General features: G+C 39.9%; 2 protein-coding genes across 8 annotated transcripts in view; one reads left to right on the plus strand and one right to left on the minus strand.

The window, feature by feature from the left end:
• Positions 1–21,836, minus strand: part of CSNK1G3 (casein kinase 1 gamma 3) — a 410,789-nt gene that overhangs the window by 163,247 nt on the left and 225,706 nt on the right. The gene's annotated exons all lie outside the window — the stretch shown is intronic.
• CEP120 (centrosomal protein 120) overlaps positions 1–21,836 on the plus strand; it is a 168,478-nt gene that overhangs the window by 21,649 nt on the left and 124,993 nt on the right. For all 7 annotated transcript variants that reach the window (XR_008703234.1, XM_055549356.1, XM_055549355.1 and 4 more), the window contains exon 2: positions 1,957–2,079. The gene's annotated coding sequence lies outside the window, so the exon portion shown is untranslated. The remainder of the gene's footprint in view (positions 1–1,956; positions 2,080–21,836) is intronic.

Genomic DNA, 21,836 nt, shown 5'->3' on the forward strand with positions numbered 1-21,836 from the left:
CCATAAAATGCTACTTTTAATAAGTTTACTTTTTAGTGAAATAACGCAATACTGATACCTTTAGGGTTGCAGGGTACCATGTGACATCACTTGATAGTTTGCCTTATAGAGTAAGAGAATACCTATTGAATATTCAGTTATATAGCTTAGGGAACTCCTCTGGGTGCTAGTCTGTAGATGCCGTTTGGACTCTGAACCAGAGACTGATACTTGGTGCTTTTCCACTACAGCAATAATATATGAGTCCAAGAATCAGTGCATGGTATTGGGAGTGGCACCTCTCACTATTAAACCTAATGACCTACTTGTCCTTCCTTCTTAGGGCTTTGCTGATTTAACAGTCTTAGTGCTCAAAGATTTCTTTCAGCAGATGAAACAATTATGGTTTCACTGAATTGGAAGCAACAACCTTGATCTACCATTTGGGGGTTCTCATGAAATTGGAAGGGCTTCCCTGGTAACTCAGCTGGTAAATAATCTGCCTGCAATGCAGAAGGCCCCGGCTCGATCCATGGGTTGGGAAGATCTGGAAAAGGGCATGGCAACCCTCTTCAGTGTTCTTGCCCGGAGCATCCCCATAGATGGAGGAGCTGGGCAGGCTACAGTCTATGGGGTAGCAAAGAGTTGGACATGACTGAGCAACTAAGCACAGCACATGCCATTGGAAAACAAGCCAAGAATGGGACTATAGTCATGTCTGTGACATATAAGATATACTGTTTATGTTATGGAATTGTGTATAGAAATTAGTTGGGGGGGCTTAATGTATTAAAGTGTCTTGTTCTAATAAAAATAGGTAAATAGTAACAATTTTCTGTTACATGTCAGTAAAGTGTCTTGAAGAAGGAGTATTTTTTCCTAGTTTCCACAAAAGCACCGCATTTTTGGTGATGGTTACAGTGATGTCCTAAGTTACAGTGATGTTTAGCAGAATTGAATCTATCAAAAATAAATGTAGTTACTACCTTGCAAAAGGGTAAAGAGGTGTTTAGATACACAGAGGATACAGCTGGGATGCTTTCTAGTCGTGCAAATCTTTTGTTGTGTTGGGCTTTTCCTTCTGTGTACATCCTTATAATCCCTCCAAAGCATTCTAAAACTTGACTCTTTTTACAAGTATGGAGATATGAGTAAAGGAAGATGGCACATGGAGATGCAAGAGACCTGGATTCAATCCCTGAGTCAAGAAGATCCCCTGGAGGAAGGCATGGCAACCCATTCCAGTATTCTTGCCTGGGAAATCCCATGGACAGAGCAACCTGGCTGGCTACAGTCCATGTGGTTGCAAAGAGTCGGACATGACCTAGCACACACTCATGCACATGATACATGAGGAAAATTGTCTTCCTCTTTTAAGATAAACCCCCCAGATAAATCATGTGAATGACTTTCAGATGTCCCCACATTTCTCAAGAATAATTTCTGATAAACACTCTTGGTCACATGCCTGAGTATAAGGAACATGAAGATGAAACATTTGACTACTGTGGCTTCTATAACAGATGATATTAATGATACAATTGGGGATTCTGCACAAATAAAAAGGGGTTGGAGGTGGTGGGACCCCTCTCTCACCTTTTGAAAAGGCAATAAAAATGTCAACTGTCTTATATCACTATAATTAGTATGTGGTATATTTATAAAAATAAGTCAATATATAAGTAAAATAAACAGAAAAATCTTTTTTAAAAAATCTGTAATTTCTAGGAATTCAATTGTTGGAAACAATGATTTGAAAGCTTTGATTAAAGACAACACAATTTCAGGGTTACAAAAGGCTTTTGATACCCCCTTGCAGTTTAGTGACATGAGATTTTCCTTTGGGGGACAGACTATCATATGGGGCTGACAAATGCAATGACAATTTGAGTGTTATAGTTTCTTGTGATACTGGAGGTGACCAATGATAGAGTCTTTGGGGTACAGTCTCCTAAAGTCTCCTGTTTACTTGTCTAGGTTCCATTGGAAGGATCAGGGTATATCTCAAGGTGCTGCCTGCAGGAGCCTGCAAGGAGATGAAGGCCAAGCAGGTCAAGGTGAAGTGATTCCCTAAGCAGCCAGAAGCAGCAGCATCAAGGAGTGAGTACAAATCATGATGGGGTCGGGGTGCCAATAGCAAGGAAAACATTATGAATGAGGTCAGATGTTTGGAAAGCAGGAATAAATCTAAAATTGGAAGGGTCAGGGTGAAAACCGAAGTACCAGCTGTGTGGTGTGTGAACAGCCTAGAACATGCTGAAGCAAGGCAGGACCAAGCACCAGTGAGAAATCTTCTGGGTCAGAGGAAGGAGCTGAGTTACAGGTAGATGCTCAGCATGTGAAAACCTCTTGATTTCTGCCCAGGCATCGTTGGTTATTGAACCTAGTCATCCCTAGAATCAGACAGGCTTTTGCCTGCACCTACACTCATAGCATCATTGCCGGCAGGCAGAGTTCTGCAACTGGGCGATGCCCCCCGTATCTTTCTGGGTCACTGGGCTACCTTTACCTGTGAAAAAGAAAGGTGATCCGCTCTGCCTCATTGAGTTACGAGAGAACTCTCTGCACCTCTTCCACTTTTATTTAGAGCAAATACTGGTCTCCTTACATGTAAAGGGGTTCCTCTAAAACCAAGCAGCTTCTTTTCCTCTTTCCCATGTTTGAGAGATTAGAAATCACTCTATGACACATGGTAGACTACTATATGCTTTATACAGCTAAAATATCTTTAAAAATCTCAAGGAAAAGAAATGTAATTGTTCTTGTGAGCAATGCTAAGACAATGGCAACCCACTCCAGTACTCTTGCCTGGAAAATCCCTTGGATGGAAGAGCCTGGTGGGCTGCAGTCCATGGGGTTGCGAAGAGTCGCACACAACTGAGTGGCTTCACTTTCACTTTTCACTTTCATGCATTGGAGAAGGAAATGGCAACCCACTCCAGTGTTCTTGCCTGGAGAATCCCAGAGACGGGGGAGCCTGGTAGGCTGCCGTCTATGGGGTCACACAGAGTCGGACATGACTGAAGTGACTTGGCAGCATACAAAATTCCAGCAAATCAGAAGAGAAGAAAAAGAAACCAAACATTAAATCTGTTATGCAAAACTTGAAACAAATGAGTACTCTTGTTTGGAAGTTAAACAAAATACAGAAATAGATTTATATAAATGCTATCATATCAAGTTATTTTCTATAAAAATGATGACTGAATTCTCAAACAGCTTCAATTCTTCTAGACCTTTGAGTCTCAATCATTTAATATTTGATAAATGTGAAGGCATTATGTTTGACTCTATATTTCCATGGTCTGATTTTATCTTTTTGTTAACATATTCTTATTAAATAGTTATGTGGAGTTGAAGGTAACAAGTAGGCCAAAATAAAAGTAAAGGAATCATTTATTGAAATTTTATTATGTACAAAATGAAAAACATTTCCTACTTCAGAATGTAATATAAATTGCAAAGGACAAAATTATTTATAACATAACCATTATTGATGTATCAATATTGTACTATCAATGAAATTAAAGAAGCCAGTGGGAGTTCTTGCCCTCAAGGAACTCATGTTACAGCCATCTCTGACTTCTACCTTTCCCTTATGCTTAATATTTGGGCTTTCCTGGTGGCTCAGACTGTGAAGAATCCACCTGCAATGCAAGAGGCCAGGGTTTGATCACTGGTTTGTGAAGATCCCCTGAAGAAGGGAATAGCTACCCACTCCAGTATTCTTGCCTGGAGAACCCCATGGACAGAGGAGCCTGGTGGGGTGCAGTCCATTGGGTCGAAAAAGAGTTGGACACGGTTGGATGACTAAGCAATATGCTTAATATTTACAAGCTATCAAATCTTGTCAATCTGATTTCTGCATGATTACTCAAACTTTTTTTCTTTCTGATCCCCTAACAACTAGACAATTTAGATTTTTGTTATAGCTTTTAAAGCTTATTTACTGTGACCAAGTAATCCATGCACATTTATTATTTTAAAATATTATTAAATACTAAATACATTAAAATATTCCAACAGTAAAAAATCGCTCTCTCCCACACCTGTTTGTCCTCTTATCCTCTTCTCAGAGGCAACCACTCTTAGCAGTTTTTTTTTGTACCTGGGCAGGTATTCAATGTCTATGTGAATGTTTATTTGTATTTTATACAAATAATAACATGCTGTATACTGCATTCTGTGTCTTGTTTTTTATTTTATTTTTTAAATTGAAAAATGTATATATTTGTTATTTATATGTCTGACTATGCCAGGTCTTAGTTACTCGAACTCTTCACTGTGGCATGTAGGATCTAGTTCCCTGACTAGGGATCGACCCCAGGCCCCCCTGTATTAAGAGTGTGGAGTCTTAGCCACTGAGCCACCAGGGAAGTCCCATTGCTTTCTAAAGCAAATGTATTTGGAAGATTTTTCTATATCAACATATATTAGCCTCATTAAAAAAAAATAGCTGTGTGATTAATGGGTGTATCACCACCAACTGTTTGATTAAATAGCTCCCTACTGTATTAGTCAGGATAGACCAGGTTATGTTACATAAACAAATAATCCCACAAATCTCAGTGGTTTATTTCTTGCTTACAAAATGTCTGTTGAGGGTCCGGGCAGCTGTCCAGGGAAAATGCCTTCCATATGGCCGTTCAGTGATCAGCTGTTGAAAAGTGCCACCATCCTAAAGCTGTACCATCTGGAACAAGTGGTCTCCTTAGTTGATGCAGCAGAAGAAGAGAGAGCATTTGTCCAGAAGCAAACCTGCAATGCTTCAGTGTGAGACACACACATTCAACTTGCAGCCATTTGCCAGAACTAGTCTCTTGACCTCTCCTAACTGCAAGGACAGTAAGGGAGTAAAATTGTCCTATGTGCCTGAACGATAGGAGAGCTGGCCATGTAATTAACGAGAAATCCTTCAAAAAACTATATTTGAAAGCCACTGTTAGTCTGAACCCTCTTAGGGAAGTCCCTTGCATAGCTTTGCCTATTTAATAAACATTTATTAGCTAGGTAAAAATTATAGAGTATGCCTATCCATTGATAGCAGGGTCAATGAATAGCCTTCAACAAGGTTAAATACCTTAGCCAAAAAGCGCCATCACAAAGGTGAATCTGAGTAGTTGTTGTTGTTGTTGAGTTTCTCAGTCGTGTCTGACTCTTTGTAATACCATGGATGCAACATGCCAGGCTACCCTGTCCTTCACTATCTCCTGGAGTTTCTGAGTTATTGTTACTATTTTTAGACAAAGCAAAGATGGAAGATAGAGGACAAATATTTGAGGAATTATTTTAGTACTGGCTTGGTTTGTAAAGGAGTAATTAATAAAGCTTTTCAGAGGCTGACAGCAACAAAAAAGGTGAATAAATACACCCACATTTCTAGCAGCATCATTCACAGTAGCCACAGGGTGAAAGCAACCTAAGTGTCTATCAGCAGATGAACGAACAAACAGGATATGGTCTGTACATACAATGGGATATTATTCAGCCTTATTAAGGAAGGAAATTCTGACACATCCTGTAACATGATGGACCTTGAGGACATTATGCTAAGTGAAATTAGCCAGTCACAAAAAGACAAGGACTGTGTGGTTCTACTCACATGAAGTACCTGGAGTAGTCAAATTCAGAGGTAGAAAGTAGAATGGTGGTTGCCAGGAGCTGGAGGTGGAAGGAACAGGGAGTTAGTGTTTAATGGGTACAGAGTTTCAGTTTTACAAGATAAAAAAGTTCTGGAGCTTTGGATGGCTCCAAATAATGCCAGGGAACCGTACATTTCAAAGTGATGAACAAGGTCGATTTTATGCTATACAACATAAAAAAGATAGCTAAAAATCTTTGGGAAATGACTACAAAGTTCTGTGAGAAAATTCTGAATAGTTCTGATTCTTTTATGGAAGTAGTTGACATGAGAGGAGGGAACTGGTGAGCTGGGAAAGGAGAACTTGTGGTCAGAGAACAAGAAATCGGAGTTAATGATTTGAAATGTAGAACAATTTCAGATGGTGCTGGCAAGATCTAGGATATGGCCATAGGAGCAGATGGCTGAGGCAGAGCAAAGGAAAAGCTAGACTATGTGTGTGTGAAAGAACCTGGAGCCAGGATGTTAGGTGGGACATCCATGTAGACATTGAAATCACCCATGGGGATGCCAGAGTCTGAGATAAAGAGGAAGACTGTGAGCAAGGGGTCAAATTCTATGAATGAGTAAAAGAGTTAGGTGATTCCATTGCAGTTGATCAGCCTCCCTGAACTGTACTGAATCTCAAGCTCTCCAGCATGGAGCAGATGAGCTCATCGATGGTGGTCTATGTAAATGAGAAGGACAGCAAGCTGAAAAGAGAAATGTAGCTATCCCATGGACTTTTCAAGTCTGCAAGAGCAGCACATTCCTTCCCGGTAGGAAATCTGTGTGGGGAAGCACATTACTATTTAGAAGCCATTTAGTGAACGTGGAATCAGAGAGAGTGGCAGCGGTTGAGAGGGGGGAGCAGGGACAATTGTAATGCTTAAATGCCTGATGACATCACCCTGTCATGACCTGATTTATCAGCCTTTAAACCAGGGTCACCTGCCATAAGTACTAGGGAGAGGGGTTGTAAGCTAAAGCATCCACCCTCACTGGAGACACTGAGTGGGTGTTTTAAAGTTTTCTCTCTGGCATCTCCTTTTCACTAGGCAGTCATGCTGACCACCCAACTTTCATTGTTTGTTTGTTTTTTCCTATAAAAATAATGGCATCAATTAATGGGTAATATGATTAAGGAGACATTCTGCCTCTGTAAGACATGCTGGCATTTGCCATGGACTGAATGTTTGGGCCTCCCCCCCAACATCTGTATGTTGTAGTTCTAATTCCCATTGTAATGGTATTGGGAGGTGGGGCCTTTGGGAGGTATAGTAATTAGGTTTATGCCCTTAGAGAAGGAGGAAGAGATACCCCAAATCCCACTCTCTGCATGCATGTGACTAGGAAAGGCCATGGGAAGACTTAACCAAAACGAGGGCCCTCACCAAGAACCTGACCACGCTAGCACCCTGATTTCAGACTTGTTGGACTCCAGAACTGAGAGAAATGAATGTTTATTGTTTAATCAATGGTATTTCTTGTGATAGCTGAAACTGACCGAGACAGCACTTTCCGATATTTGTGTCACTTTTAGCAGTGACGAATCTGCCTTCCCTTATAGCAGCTATTATTTTTACTATTACTAATGTTATTATGTATATTATTATATTGTCATGTTCAGCTTCTCAAAATTTCTGATGCACATTCTGTCCTGTTGGCCATATAACTATATATTTTAATTATTCTTTTATTAATCGATTCATTTCAAAGAATCTTCTAAGTGAAGGGAACTTCTACAGGTGTGTTATACATTAAGGTCTCAATAATCCTAAACTAAGCTGTGTTCATCATGGAGAGACTAGAATTTCTTAAAGAATGATCTCTGACCAAGGACCACTCTAATGGAAATGATTCTTAGTCTCAAGAAAGCTGCCACTAATTGGATTTTACTAGGGCATCCATTCAATTTTGAAAGGCCATTTTTACTTGCTGCATCTTACTTTTTGTTGAGTAGAGAGGTGCCTTAACACTTTAAAGTCTCTAGAAAACCTTTTAGTATAGCATCACATGAAGAAGAAAACCTGTGGTGTCATAAACATGAAATGGCTTTTACTTATTCTAGCTTTAAGTTTTCTATTTATTTTCCCTTTTATTATGGATAGGCCAATAAGCACACAGATGGATCTAAATGTTGATAAGTATGTATTACCCCAAATTATTTATATTTGGATTTTAAGCTAAAAAACATTTTGCTTCTAAGAACAATCTTTATCAATTACTAAATAGAAAGCACAAGAGAATAAAAGCAAGCAAAAATAAACTCGACAGGAACTATAATCCCAATCTCAATCACTTTTAAAACCTAGATACATATTTTTCCAAAATAATTTATTTGCCTCTGGTTGTGTATCTTTTAAGATTTTTTTGATATGTAAGTAAATAGTTTTTAATAAATGTGATCAACTGTATTGCCAAATATTTTCAATAACATTATTTTTTGCTTGCCTTGTGACCATATTTCTATTGATATATTTAGATATTTCTGTATTTGTTTCTTTTAAAAAACATCTCCATGGTCTTGCCTTGTATGGATATACCATACTTTAGTTATTACTCAAAAAATGGGCACATGGGTTGTTTCCAAATTTTTCATTCTATAAATAACTCTGCGTGAGTATCCTCATACCTATGCTTTTTGCAATTCTCTCCTTGAGATAAATTTCTAGAGATAATTTCACTACTTATTGCCAGACTCTGCAAAGTTTGTGCTGATTCCCTCTCTGACGACAAAAGTGAGAGAGAGCTGACTTTCTCGTACCCTCGTCATTATGAGGCCTTATCACTCTCCTCTGTTTCTGCCAACTCACAGACCAAAACAGATAATAACTTGAGCTTATGCTTGAACGTGTGTAGATTTGCCCTTTGGGGAAATTGAAGAGGAAATAAGCCACAAAATGGAGACTGAGCTTGGTAACTTCTGGATGTTGGTCAGTGCTCCTTTTCACCTCTTCCCTCCATCTCCTGATCCTCATTCCCTGCTCCATTAGAGGGAGGGAGAAAATTGTCTCTGAAACTGAAACAGTGCATGAGCTCTTTCATATTCAAAATTCATATCACCAACTCACATACCTAGGTTTGAAACATGTATTTCCCTTTAGTTTTAGTTGTCTACACTGGCCTAATCACGAAGTGAAATAGAACTCTTCTCTTCAAATGCCTCTTGTGTCTAACTCGCCATCACCATAGTTCAGGACATCGTCAGTCTACCTGTTTTTCAAGGCTCAGTTTATGTGCCATATCCTGCCTAGTCTCCCCACCCAGTCAGTCCCTCACACTAAACTGTATAACTTATTACATGTGCCACAGTGTTCTGCCCAGGATGAGGAGCGATCTTTTCAAGCATTGCTGTGCTGTGCTTAGTCTCTTCAGTCATGTCTGACTCTGTGTGACCCTATGCACTGCAGCTCACAACAGGCTCCTCTGTCCATGCGGATTCTTCAGGCAAGAATACTGGAGTGGGTTGCCATGCCCTGCTCTAGGGGATTCCCAACCCAGGGATCAAACCTGCGTCTCCTGCATCGCAGGCAGATTCTTTACTGCTGAGCTACCAGGGAGGCCCCCTTCTCAAGATGCTGCACTGTGCTTAGTTGCTTAGTCATGTCAGACTCTCTGTGACCCCATGGGCTGTAGCCTGCCAGTGTCCTCTGTCCATGGGGATTCTCTGGGCAAGAATACTGGAGTGGGTTGCCATGCCCTCCTCCAGGCTTTTCAAGCATACATGTACCTAATTTTAGCGAAAGCTCCCTGAAGAAGTTTGATTTTTAGGTTTCTCTTGATCTTTGCAAATATAACACCTTCACTCTTGTCCTCTCCCTAATGTCTGTACTCGAGTGTGTCACAAATGAAAGCAAACCTCCCTATGATTTCACATCCTCTTGCAGTAACCAGCTTTTCCTTTGTAACCAAATTAGAAAGATAAATACGCTTTTGCTAATCCATTTCCTTGTTCTCACACTCACTGGTTAGTACAGTTCAATCAGGCCTCTGCTCTTCCTACTTCCACTGACCCCCACCCAAGTCTGAACAATCTTTTCTTAATGCCAGATTTAGGTGATGAAAAAAAAAAAAAGCAAAGCAGAAACAAACCCAATCATATTGCCCTGCTTACATGACCTTCTGTTGTTAGAAAAATGCTGAAATCCTTAACATGGTTAAACAGGGATCTATCTGCCCTCAGTCTCATCTCATACTGGTTTCTCTGAGCTCCTGACACATCAGCTGCTGCTTATGTCCTTGGATGTGACGTACTCTTATCTGTGTTCTTGACTGGAACTCCTATGTATATATACCTTTGCCTGAACAACTCCTATTTATCTTTAAGTCTTACGTTAAATATAGGTCAGACCCCACTGGCCTTGGATCTTGTAGCATCCTGTTTTAATCATAGCACTGATCACAAATTAATTAACTATTGGTATAGTTCTTTAATAGATCTCTTCTCGACCAAACTATGAGCTTCACAAGTAAAAGACTACATCTGTCTTACTCTTTGTATTCCCAGCAAAGTGCCTGACACACAGTAGACAATAAATGCTTGTTGAGACAGAGGAAGGAAAGAGTGGATGCAGGTGTAGGTAAGCTTAATGTGACAAGTTGAGGAAAAATCTCTTTTGTGCTTATGCTCTTCTCAGTAAAGTAGGAGATGAGAAAATCTGGGAGTGACTAACAATTTGTAAGTGGCATAGAGGGTATCAGAGTTTTGAGGGTGATTAGAAACATTTTGGAATAATCATGATGAAGAATTGGAGACTTGCCTAAATAACATAAATACATTTTTCAGCAGTGTGAGGATTAAGGTTAAGTGTCATGAATATGTGACAAATTAACCTGCCTAGTGTAGGATATTTCTCCAGGGGAATGTTGGAACTTGAGTGAGGTTGGTGAGGAAGTGGGATAGAGTAACAACTGGGCAAAGGAGTTTAGGATGTTGGGAAGAAAATGTTGAAGTGCTAGATTAAAATAGATAAGGCTTATAAGAAAGAAATAAAGGCAAACTTGATTGTCAGGAGAAAGATAAAGGGTCAGGAACTGCAGATCTACTGAGGCTTTTGAAAAATTGTAGTGAGAATATAGTTCAGGAAGAATCTGGAAAAAGAGAAGCTTTGTCAGAGCATGCGTACTGTCATTTCGGTCATGTTTTACTCTTTGTGACCCTTCGGGCTGTAGCCCACCAGGCTCCTCTGTCCATGGAGATTCTCCAGGCAAGAATACTCGAGTGGGTTGCCATGCCCTCCTTCAGGGGAGCTTCCCTGATCCAGGGATGGAATTGGCATCACTTCTGTCTTCTGCATTAGATAGATGAGTTCTTTACCACTAGTGCCGCCTGGGAAGCATAGAATACCTGAATTAGTCATTCTGACAGTGGAATATATTCAGTTGATCATAAGTTCCAAGGAATAGTCATGGGAGTGTGTGGCTGCAGTGGGATGACAGAGGTCTTGAAAGATGTGTGAGGCAGGTGTTGAACCACCAGGAAATTGAATCATCCAGAATGAAAGCCTAGCTTGGTGTGGGGAAGATGAGTGTGTGGTGCCAAAATTCCAGAGAATGGGAGGAGAAGCAACCAGGATGTAGGAAATATGATTCTGAAGTTGCAATAGTTGAAACTATGAAAGTATGTAAGATTGCCCAAAGGAGGGCTTGTAGCACAAGAAAATGAAAAGTCACCAATATTCACAGAGTGTGGAAAGAAAACTAGGTATGTTAAATGGCTGGGAAATCATGGCCAGATAGGGAAGAGGAAAAACCACTGCAAAGTATTAAAAAAAAAGTGACAATTGGTGTGTGCCTGGAACAGAGCCTTGCATATATTAAAAATGAAAAATAAAAAGAGGTCAGTGAAGAAGAAGGTTGAAAGGAGATGATCATAATGGGGATTAATAAGTTCTTCATGCTTATAGGTAGTTGTAAATATAAGGTATTGAGTTCAGTATTTAAATGTTACCCTTGTTTTAGATCTTCTGAGAATTCTTCAGTTGTAAGGCATTGGAAGAGACATCTGTCATGTTTTTCACATTAAAGCATCTGTCGTCATCATCGTTATGCATTGGTTTTAAAATGCCTTAGAAGACTCCCTTCCTCCTCATGGGTTAGTGATCGTTCTGTCGTAGTCACCATCACCACTTTTTCAAGCTCAGGTTATTCTTACAAAAACATTGCGGTTCAGTGGCTTTCCTTGAGAAATTGTGACAAATTACAAATATAGGGTACTATAAATTTGGGAAATCCACTACAGCATTATCAACATTTAGATAAATGTCTTATGGGTGGATATCCATGCTTCACTCTAATGATTTTTTTTTAATGAAGCATATGCATTTTTTCTGGAGAAGGCAATGCCACCCCACTCCAGTACTCTTGCCTGGAAAATCCTATGGACAGAGGAGCCTGGTAGGCTGCAGTCCATGGGGTCGCTGAGGGTCGGACCCAACTGAGCGACTTCACTTTCACTTTTCCCTTTCCTGCATTGGAGAAGGAAATGGCAACCCACTCCAGGGTTCTTGCCTGGAGAATCCCAGGGACGGGGGAGCCTGGTGGGCTGCCGTCTGTGGGGTCGCACAGAGTCAGACACGACTGAAGTGACTTAGCAGCAGCAGCAGCAGCATGCATTTTTTCAAACTAGAAGTGAAACAAGATGTCAATCATTTGTCACCTGAGATAATAGTTTTTATTGGAGTATAATTGCTTTACAATGTTGTGTTAGTTTCTGCTGCACAAGGAAGTGAATCAGCAATGTGTATACATATATCCCCTTCCTCCTGGACCTCCTCCCTTCTACCCACCGCCCCATCACACCCAGCTAGGTCATCACAGAACACTGAGCTGAACTCCCTGTGCTATACAACAAGTTCCCACTACCTACCTATTTTATACATGGTAGTGTATTTATGTCAAACCTAATCTCCCAATTCAACCTACCCTCCCCTTCCCCCACATGTCCATATGTCCATTCTCTACATCTACATCTTTATTCCTGCTCTGGAGCTAGGTTCATTGTACCATTTTTCTAGGTTCCACATACATGCATTAGTATATGATATTTGTTTTTCTCTGGCTTCCCTGGGGTCTCAGATGGTAAAGCATCTGCCTGCAACTCAGGAGACCTGGGTTCAATCCCTGGGTTGGGGAGATCCCCTGGAGAAGGAAATGGAAACCCACTCCAGTACTCTTGCCTGGAAAATTCCATGGATGGAGGAGCCTGGTAGGCTATAGTCCACGGGGTCACAAAGAGTTGGACATGACTGAGCAACTTCACTGGTTCACTGGTTCTGACTTACTTCACTATGTATGACAGACTCTAGTTCCATTCACGTTGAGATAATGTTTTAAATTGTGTATAGTAAGGATTTTTTAAAAACATATTTTTTATTGAAGGGTAATTGCTGTACAGAATTTTGTTGGTTTCCACCAAACAACAACATGAACCAGCCATAAGTATACATATGTCCCATCTCCCTAATAAGGACTTTTATTTGAAAACACAGGCTATATGCACTGTATAGTACTGTTTTTTTGGAAGCAAGAAATATATATATAAAATGCACAGAGCATAGTTATCTTTCCATTGGCAATATTTGTTGAATGCCTGCTATGAGTCACACTCTGCACTAGCAACTCTGGTTATGACCGTGCCTAAGGCAGAGACAGTCCTGCTTCCAGAAGGCTGCAGTCTTTAGAAAAAAAAAAAACATAATTATGAGGACCAATATAAAGGGGGAAATACCTGGTGCTATGGGCATATGTAACAGGGGATGGGAAAGACAATCCAAAATGTTATTAATAGTAGAGGTTATTTCTGAAAATTAGATTGCAAGTGATTTTATATTTGTCCCTTGTTCTTTGCTATTTTTCAAATTTTCTGTTTAGGATAAAACACTTGTTACTAGGAAAGACATAAAGCTCATTGAGTGAAAAAAGTCAAAGCATTTTGCTCTGCATATTTTCTTACAATTCTAATCAACAACTTCAGAAATTTAAAGGTTATTTTAAAGCACACTAAAATGTAAAGTAAGACACATTACATGTTCTTTTCCTGGATTAGTCAGCTAGAGTTGTTGATTTTTATTTAATCTTGGACATCCTAATAGCATTTGGATTTAAGAATAGATTTGTGGCAGATCTAGTAAAATAAGCACTAATTAAGAAACCCAAAGATTCAAGGCCAAGATTCATGCTCTGCTCATACAGAATCATGAACACTTTGTGCCTCGGTTCCTCCAAAGGATGAAGGGAGAGACTGGAATTGCCCACCAGGGCATGGAAGAAGGTTGGAAATCTTGTTTAAGGCAATGCAAGCTATGATCACATTTATCACCATGAAGTGACACAACTAAAGGGTAGCTGGTAGAAAATTCAGTATTAGACAGTCTCTGGTGATCATAGAGAAATAACTTTTATAGCTATGTACAATAAGGTTTTTTGGCTTCCCAGGTGGCTCAGTGGTAAAGAATCCACCTGCCAATGCAGGAGACGCAGGTTTGATCCCTGGGTTGGGAAGATCCCCTGGAGGAGGAAATGACAACCCACTCTACTATTCTTGCCAGGAAAATTCCATGGACAGAGGAACCTGGGGAGCTACAGTCCATGGGGTTGCAAAGAGTTGTCATACACAACTGGGCAACTGAGCACACAACACATACATATAAGTTTTTATCTACATTCTGAAATAACGTAGTTAATGTTCTCAAATAAAAAATAAAATTTAGATGAGAACAGGGCAAATACCTAGAGCAGATAATTTGTGCATGCAGGACAGACACTCTAAAAAGAGACTAATGACTCTTAAAAGTTAAAAATATAGACTATGACACCTATACACACATGCATTACATTTCAGAAAGAATAGTGATTACATGCATGCAACACTAAAAATACACTGACAATAATGTAATATTTGGGATCTTGTAAGCGCTTCATCATTAGGGACGTCATTTACTGTGGATATTTAAAGTATCAGAAGATAGAATGCTGGGCAGACATGTTTTGTGATACATATACAATAAACGTAGGGTGCAAACTATAAATCTAGCTGACTCCACATTTTTCAAATAAGAGTAAATTATCACTTTAGCTTGTCAACTGCTTTATTATGTGAACTAGTTTTAAAAGTGAGAAAGGGAATATTTAAATATATATGCATAGCAACATACGATGTTATGTTTGAACTTCCTTTGAGCTAAACTTCAAGCTTTAAATATGCTGTTAAGGTACTACTATAAATACAGCATAATAGAGTTGTATTTATTTGGTCTTCCCAGAAGGATATCAGTGATGAATGAAGGTGGGGCTAAATAGCAGGTGTTTAAGTGGAAACAGTGTGACAGGGATTATGGCAGGTTTATGACACTGGCTGTTAGCTAATGTCAATGACACACTTAAGAAACCCTGTGCAAGAAGGCTAATAAATTACAGCCAACCATCATTAATAATCCATGACAGAAGGGTAAAGCGAAAGAAAGCAAAAGAGAAAGGCAAAGAAGTGGGCTCAGTACTGTGGTAAAGCCTAGTGTTATAATTAAAATAATTTACATTGGCAGAGGTTGCAGGAAAGGCTGTCTCGTGAATAGTTCAATGAATAATCAGTGGGGTTGATAAGCATATTATCAGAGTGTGAGTTTTCACTTCTTTCAGTTGCGTGTGTATGTGTGTGTGTGCCCTTGAAGGGCCCATGGTATCATACCAGGTAGAGATAGTAGGAAATAACACTGAATAATCATTGGAAGAACTGATGCTGAAGCTGAAGCTCTTATACTTTGGCCACCTAATGGGAAGAACTGACTCATTGGAAAAGACCCTGATGCTGGGAAAGATTGAGGGCAGGAGGAGAAGGGGGCGACAGAGGATGAGATGGTTGCATGGCACCACTGACTCAATGCACATGAGTTTGAGCAAGCTCCAGGAGATGGTGAAGGACAGGGAGGCCTGGTGTGCTGCAGTCCACGGAGGTCACAGAGTTGGAAACGACTTCATGACTGAACAACAGACATAGTAGTATTGAGTTTTGACTTCTTACCTGTTCCAAAGGATATAATAATTCCACACAGAACAGAGCTAATATATTGCTATCTAGTCTCTGTTGGAATTTCCTAACTAGACAGTTTCCCCCATGGCAACGTGCAACAATAACCATGGCTTTCAGGTTTCATGTATACAAAGAACCAAAAACTCTTTTAGTACCTATTTAATATTTCCAGTCAGTGTTATCTTATCTTATCAATGTTGCCAGAGTTCATTGTGAAAAGTGCACCATTGTAATTTTTAAACACTGACTAAGCTATTAAGCCAGAGAAGGCAATGTCACCCCGCTCCAGTACTCTTGCCTGGAAAATCCCATGGACGGAGGAGCCTGGTAGGCTGCAGTCCATGGGGTCGCTAGGAGTCAGACATGACTGAGCGACTTCACTTTCACTTTTCACTTTCATGCATTGGAGAAGGAAATGACAACCCACTCCAGTGTTCTTGCCTGGAGAATCCCAGGGACGGGGAAGCCTGGTGGGATGCCGTCTCTGGGGTCGCACAGAGTCGGACACGACTGAAGCAACTTAGCATCAGCAGCAGCAACAGCAAGCTATTAAGCGGAAATTACAATATGTCATGGAAAGGACTGATAGGGAAAGTAGATGGTGGTATTTTCAAGGTTGCAACTTTGGAAGACAAGGAAAGCTTCCTGCAGGAAGTGACATACACCATGAAACCTAAAGACTTCATAAGATGTAGACAAGAAAAGATGGAGGAGAAGCTGGTTGGAGAACATGATTCAAATAGAGGGAATGTCATGTGCAGATTGGAAAAGTAAGAGGGAACATGGCAATCTGGAAAATGGAGGGCAATTTGATCTATACTGAGTGTAGATTTTGAGGTATATTTTTAACTTTTTATTTTGTATTGGGGTATAGCCATGAACAGTGTTGCAATAGTTTGAGGTGAACAGTGAAGGGACTCGGCCATACATGTACATGTATCCGTTCTCTCCCAAACCCCCCTTCCATCAGGCTGCCACATAACATTAAGCAGAGTTCCATGTGCTATACAGTAGGTCCTTGTTGGTTATCCATTCTAACTAGAGCAGTGTGGACATGTCCATCCCAAACTCCCTGACTATCCCTCCCCCAGCACCGCTGCCCACAACAACCGTAAATTTATTCTCTAAGTCTGTGAGTCTGTTTCGGTTTTATAATTAAGTTCATATGTATCGTTTCTTTTTAGATTCCACACAAAAAGGATGTCATATGATATTTCTCCTTCTCTGTCTGACTTACTTTGCTCAGCTTTTGAGGTATTTTTGAGATAGATATGAAGTGGTGACAGGTAAGCCTGGAGAGATAATCAGAGATCTAATTAATCATAGAGATCTGAGGCCAATGGACAGACTGGAGAGTTAAGCAGGGGAATGGCATTATCAAGTCTGGAGCAACCGCAATGATCCAGCATAGAAGGATGGCGAGCTTGAGAAGGAGCTGTACTTGTATCAAGCGATGGTTCAATGGGGTTGTTAAAAGGGATGAAAAGTTGGGCGAGGAAGAACTGACAATATTTAGTGTTGATTTTTCTCAAATTACAAATTCCTAGAGGAATTTCTTATTATCATTTGATCCCACATTAGGTCCACAAAGTAAATATTCAAAAATATTTGTGGAATAAATGAAGGAAACAAATTCAATCTAATTTATTTTCCTTTTCAACCTAACTTGGGAGAGGAGTTCTCACCTCTGTTTATTATATGGAATTTTTCCTCTCATATATCTATCTCTGCTTACTATATTTTACTTGACTCCTATGGGTATGGAAAACTGGATCTTCCCCCCATTTTTAATCTTGGCACTGCCTGGAGTGTTTTTCTTCAGGTTGCCCTAACTGTGAAAGATAAATTATTTTCTCAAATTTTTATTATGACAATTTTCAAAAATATAGAAAAGTTGAAATAATACAGCAAATAACCAAATGCTTACCATTTTGTTAATAATTTGCACTATTGTACTTATATGTGTGTATATCACTTGAAAGTTACAGACATCACACCTCACCTCAAAGTAATTCAGGTGCAACTTCTAAGAATAAGCGTTGTTGTTACTGTTCAATTGCTTAAGTTGTGTCCAACTAAGGCAGGCTTCCCTATCCTTCACTATCTCCTGGTGTCAAATTCAAGCCCATTGAGTTAGTGGCCATCTCATCTTCTGCTGCCCTCTTCTCCTTTTGCCTTCAATATTTCCCAGCATCAGGGTCTTTTCCAATTAATCAGCTCTTCACATCAGGTGGCCAAACTATTGGAGCTTCAGCTTCAGCATCAGTCTTTCCAATGAATATTCAAGGTTGATTTCCTTTAGGATTGATTGGTTTGATCTCCATGCAGTCGAAGGGACTCTTCAACAGTCTTCTCCAGCACCACAATTTGAAAGCATCAGTGCTCAGTTTTCTTTATGGTCCAACTGTCACATTTGTACATGACTATTGGAAAAACCATAGCTTTGACTATACAGACCTTTGTTGGCAAAGTAATGTCTTTGCTTTTTAATATGCTGTCTAGGTTTGTCATAGCTCTCCCTTCAAGGAGCAAATGTCTTTTAATTTCATCTGCTGTGATTTTGAAGCCCAAGAAAATAAAATCTGTCACTACTTCTAATTTTTCCTCTTCTATTTGCCATGATGTAATGGGACCAGTTGCCATGATCTTAGTTTTCTGAATGTTGAGTTTTAAGCCAGCTTTTTTACTCTCCTCTTTCACCCTCATCAAGTGGCTGCTTAGTTCCTCTTCACTTTCTGCCATTATATACCATCTGCATATCTGAGGTTGTTGATATTTCTCCTGATAATCTTGATTCCAGCTTGTGATTCATCCAGCTTGGAATGTCATGTGATGTACTCTCCATAGAAGTTAAATAAACAGGGTGACAATATATAGCCTTGCTGTACTCCTTTCCCAATTTTGAACCAGTCTGTTCCATGTAAGGTTCTAATTTGTTGCTTCTTGATCTGAATTCAGGTTTCTCAGGAGACAGGTAAGTGGTCTGGTATTCCCATCTCTTTAAAAATTTTCCACAGTTTGTTGTGATCCATGCAAAGGCTTTTGTGTAGTCAGTAAAGCAGAAGTAGATGTTTTTTTCTGAAATTCCCTTGCTTTCTCTATAATCCAATGAATGTCGGGAGTTTGATCTCTGGCTCCTCTGCCTTTTCTAAACCCCGCTTGTACGTCTAGAAGTTCTCAGTTCGTATTACTGCTGAAGCCTAACTTGAAGGATTTCAAGCGTAGCCTTACCAGCATGAGAAATGACCACAATTGTCTAGTAGTTTGAACATTCTTTGGCACTGTTCTTCTTTGGGATTGGAATGAAAACTGACCTTTTCCAGTCCTGTTGGGCACTGCTGTGTTTTCCAAATTTGCTGGCATAATGAGTGCAGCACTTTCAGAGCATCATCTTTTAGGATTTTAAATAGCTCAGCTGGAATTCCACCACCTCCTCTAGCTTAGTTTGTAGTAATACTTCCTAAGGCCCACTTGACTTCATACTCCAGGATGTCTGGCTCTGGGTGAGTGACCACACCGTTGTGGTTATCCCAGTAATAAAGACCTTTTTTGTATAGTTCTTCTGTGTGTTCTTGCCACTTCTTAATCTCTTCTGCCTCTGTTAGTTCCTTGCTGTTTCTGTCCTTTATTGTGCCCATGCTTGCATGAAACGTTCCCTTGGCATCTCCAGTTTTCTTGAAGAGTTCTCTAGTCTTTCCCATTCTATTATTTTCCTCTACTTCTTTGCATTGTTCTTTGAAGAAAGCCCTTTTATCTCTCCTTTCAGTTTTCTGAACTCTGCATTCAGTTGGGTGTATCTTTCCTTTTCTCCCTTGATTTTTGCTTCTCTTCTTTCCCCAGCTATCTGCAAAGCCTCTTTAGACAATCACTTTGCCTTTTTGCATTTCTTTTTCTTGGGGATGGCTTTGGTCACTGCCTCCTTTACAATGTTACAAACCTCTGTTCATAGTTCTTCAGACACTCTGTCTACCAGATTAATCCCTTGAATCTATTTGTCACCTCCACCATATAATCATAAGGGGTTTGAATTAGGTCATACTTGAATGGCCTAGTGGTTTTCCCTTCTTTCTTCAGTTTAAGTCTGAATTTTGCAATAAGATGTCGATGATCTGAGCCACAGTCAGCTCCAGGTCTTGTTTTTTTGTTAACTGTATAAGAGCTTCTCCATCTTTGGCTGCAAAGAATATAATCAATCTGATTTTGGTGATGACCATCATCTGATGATGATGTCCATGTATATAGCCATCTCTGGTGTTGTTGGAAAAGGGTGTTTGCTATGACCAGTGTGTTCTCTTGACAAAACCCTGTTAGCCTTTGCCCAGCGTCAGTTTGTACTCCAAGGCCAAACTTGCCTGTTACTCCAGGTATCTCTTGACTTCTCACTTTTGCATTCCAGTCCCTCTTATGAAAAGGATGTCTTTTTTCAGTGTTTGTTCTAGAAAGTCTTACAGGTATCCATAGAACTGGTCAACTTTAGCTTCTTCGGCATCAGTGGTTGGGGCAAAGACTTGGTTTATTATGATGTTGAATGGTTTGCCTTTGAAATGAACTGAGATCATTCTGTGATTTTTAACATTTCTCCCAAGTATTGCTTGCTTTTCAGACTCTTTTGTTTACTATGAGGGTTACTCCATTTCTTCTAATGAATTCTTGTCCACAGTAGTAGATATAATGGTCATCTGAATTATATTTTCCCATTCCTATTCTATTTCAGCTCACTAATTCCTAAGATGTCGATGTTCACTCTTGCCATCTCCTGCTTGGGCACATGCAATTTACCTTGATTCATGGACCTAAAATTCTATGTTCCTATGCAATATTGTTGTTTTACAGCACCCAACTTTACTTTCACCACCAGACATATCTACAACTGGGCATCATTTCTGTTTCAGCCCAGCCACTTCATTCTTTCTGGAACGATTAGTAATTGCCCTCGGCTCTTCCCCAGTAGCACATTGGACACCTTCTGACTTGAGGTTTTCATCTTCTGGTCGTACCTTTTTGCCTTTTCATACTGTTAATGAGGTTCTTCTGGCAGGGAGTCATTTGCCATTCCCTCCTCCAATGGACCACATTTTGTCTGAACTCTCTGCTATGACCCTTCCATCTTGGGTGGCCCTGCACTGTACGGCTCATAGCTTCATTGAATTATGCAAGCCCTTTTGCCCCGACAGGTCTGTGATCCATGAAGAGGAGACTAAGGATAGTTTCATGTAAAACTATAATATCATCGTTGCCCCTAAGAAAATTAATAGTAATTCCCTAATATAGTCATTTTCAAAATTCTCCAATTATCCCCAAAGTCTTTTGTATGTATTTTTCAAATCAGGATCCAATCAAGTTTCACAGATGTGATTGGTTGTCAGGTGTCTGAAATGAGAGCTTTTTGAGTGAAGAATAAAAGTGATAGAATTATTTAACCTGGAAAAACATGCTGAGGATGACTTAAATATTCAATAGAAAGTACTGGGCATCCAGGTTTGTTCCCTAAATGGAAATACTTTCTTTTTCCTTGGTCGATGAGTTCAGTTGGCAGTTGCATTGTATTTATGAGTCCTAGGTCAAGGCTTCACTATCTATATGGGTCTCCTCCCACTCCATGGGGAATAAACTCTGTCCATGTGATCATACACTGTACTCCACGCTCTGGGTAATCATCTGATAAAAGATTGGACTTAGTCATCAGCAAGAACTGAATGAGCATATATAGATGGTTAGGTGAATATTCATTATTCCTTTAGAGAGGGAAAAAACCTCCATAAGTTAGAAATTATTCATTTGGTGGGAAATCTTCATATACAAAATAACCCATTTGATTTAAGGTGCTTACATTACAGAGTGATTTGCCGGGTGCTTCCAGTTGAGCTTGTGTCTGGGGACAAAGATAGGTTGAAAAAATGCTGAACAAAGTTGCGCGTTCGTCCCTTCTGCTGCCCCTGTCGAATCGTGAAAACATTGATAGTAAGAAGTGCAGATAAGTGAGCCTACTTTTAAGGGCTAAGTTTTTGTCCTCCTTTAATTTCCCTTCTCCTTCCCTCCCCTTCTCTCTCTTTTATGGAAACACCAATAGGACTTTAACCATGGTGAACAGCCTAGGGGCACCTTAACAAAATTAGCATGTCTGGTTCAGCATCTCTCTTTCTAGCTGCACAAGACTGAACAATGATTATAATCTTCATCCTTTGCCTATGTTCAGATGCAGAAGGG

The sequence above is a fragment of the Bubalus kerabau genome, chromosome 1 (assembly GCF_029407905.1).
Source record: "Bubalus kerabau isolate K-KA32 ecotype Philippines breed swamp buffalo chromosome 1, PCC_UOA_SB_1v2, whole genome shotgun sequence".
Lineage (NCBI taxonomy): Eukaryota > Metazoa > Chordata > Mammalia > Artiodactyla > Bovidae > Bubalus > Bubalus kerabau.